We start from the raw sequence: 2479 nt of genomic DNA on the forward strand, positions 1-2479 counted from the left end.
CTGTATATTCATTTTTTTTTTTTTTTTTTAACCCAGAATATTTTTGTTGCTTGAGGTTGCAAAAAAAATACACAATCCCTACAGATCTGTAATTCATTCTATAGTCTTAGAATAGACGCTAGACATGTAAGCTCCAGAAAAGTTTGGTTATTTCGGGATTCGGATCCGAAACTCGAATTTTTGTTAGTTTCTGTTGAGTCTATGAATATTTGTTGCGAATGCCACAGAAAACCATATACAGATATTAATACTACAGCTGAATCTCCTAGACCCGAATTGCATTCGGGTGTGGGAGCCATATAGTTACATATATTACCAAAACTGAGGCTCACAGACCTGAATGGCATTCGGGATCCGAATTTCCAAATTGCATTTGGTTGCTCCTGAATGCCATTCGGGTCTGGGAGCCTCCGCTTTAGTAGTATATGTATATGGCTCTCAGACAACAATGAGGGGTGGGGGAGAATGAATAACTCCACAAACTTTGTAGCCCAGCTCATGGACCCATCCCCTGGAGGCATATTATCAGTCCTTCCTGGACTCACCAGGGAATGTTGTACAGAACATGTGACCACTGGCAATAATGTTCCTTAGCAATAAGATATTTACGTTTCTTTGGCCAACCATTAGGAGGCTGGTCAAAGAAACTTAAATATCTTATTGCTAAGGACCATTTCCCTGCAACGGGCATAAGCCACCAATACCCTGAGCTTAGAGGAAAACCCAACAAAAGCAGAACTAGAACAATCCAGAGCTCAGGCTGATTGTGACCTAGCTGCAGCACTAATTGTAAGTGAAGAAAGCTCCTGTTTTTTTTGCTGGGTCCCTACACATGTTTAGGTGTCTGTACCTTGGATGGAATCTCTTCCCATGTCAGGTGCGATAAGTTTTGTGTTATTTAACCAGCCGGATGAATTTCTGAGATGGTAAGGACACCACTGGAAGGACCTTTTTAGTACAGATGTCCATTGATCATCATTCAGTATAGTCTTCCTCCCATTTTCATTTTGCATGGTAGATTTTGTCTATTAAAAGTTGAAGGGAGAATGGTTTCAAAAATAGTGGAAAAAAGACCCTTTGTAGTAGAGTCCCAAGTTACCAACCCAACCAGAGGGGCCCCCCTATGAGGGTGTATGTTGTTTTTTTATTACCACCATCTGTCTCAGGCCCTTATTATTACCTGGTGAGGCTTCCGAGGCTCATTAACCGGCTGAAGGATGCTGACATTCCTTCCACTGACACAATGGTATGCAATAGAAACATCAGTTATGAAAACATTGCTTCTGAGAAAGAACCACTATTACTGTATTTCACTTTTTATTTCGAAAGTTACATGTCTCCACTGAAAATGTTCTTATATACAAAACTGACACGACTCGTTTCTTTGATGGTATGGCAGAACACTTGGAGGTAAATGCACATACAATATGCAGTCACATTTATTGAAAGAGACTGTGTTGAATGAAAAAAAAAGTTGCCTGCAAAAGAAGTCGTAATACTCACTCCAATGTGAGGTGAGTCCCCACTTTGCTCTATTCAAGAACTGCATCCATCAGGAGAGGCTTCAGCTTCCAACACTTGTGGATGTATTAAATCCCCCAATGTTTGCTGCAGTTCATCCTGTTGACCCCTACACTTAGGGCCGGATTTACTCGCTCTGCTGCCCCAAGGCCAGGTACCCGCCAAACACCCCCTCCATGGAGAATGGCAGACCTGAAGGCTGCAAACAAGTGATCTTAGCGACATCACCGAGATTACTTGTACAAAACAAGCAGCGGCTTCCCCGCTGTACATTTAGCTCTGTTTGCCCAAAGCAGGGATAAATGTAGAAAATAACTACCCGAACTGCATGTCCTGAGCATCAGGAGATAGGAATTCCACACCCCTGCTGCCCCCTACTCCCTGCTGCCCCGAGGCCAGGCCTTGGTTGGCCTTGTGGAGGCCTGAGCTTGGCTTGAAAAGTTGTCTTCCCCTTTTTCCTCCAATAAGGCTCTTTTTCTTCTTCTTTCCCCACCCCTTACCCATACATATCTCTTAGCAACCAGGACACTGTGGCCGCTGTCCCGTCCAACTATTGGCAAATAATGACTGCACTGCGCATTGTGGTGCAGTCAAATGCATTGCGGGTTGGAGGTGCATTTGCGGTGCCATTCAAATGAATGGCAACGCAATGTGCCTGCCACACCGTAACACATGGTAGGTGTGTTGAGTGGTAGTATGTATTAATTACACAGAACCATGGGATTAATGTTTTGGGGGGGGGGGGGGCCCTGTCAGGTGGGCTGTACAGGGCCCCATGATTTCTAATGGAGGCCCTGCCTACATTACCACTGTGTCTTGTAGGGACAATGCTAAGGATTCTGCTGAAGGCTCTAGCTCTTATAGACCATGAAGTGAATTGCTACCGGCCAGAGGAGTATTAAGAATTTGTCTCTTGCAGGCAAGTTTTTTATTTTTTCAAGCAACTGAGTCGCTTCCA

Source organism: Nanorana parkeri, unplaced genomic scaffold, assembly GCF_000935625.1.
Source record: "Nanorana parkeri isolate BGI_ZX_2015 unplaced genomic scaffold, ASM93562v1 scaffold551, whole genome shotgun sequence".
NCBI lineage: Eukaryota > Metazoa > Chordata > Amphibia > Anura > Dicroglossidae > Nanorana > Nanorana parkeri.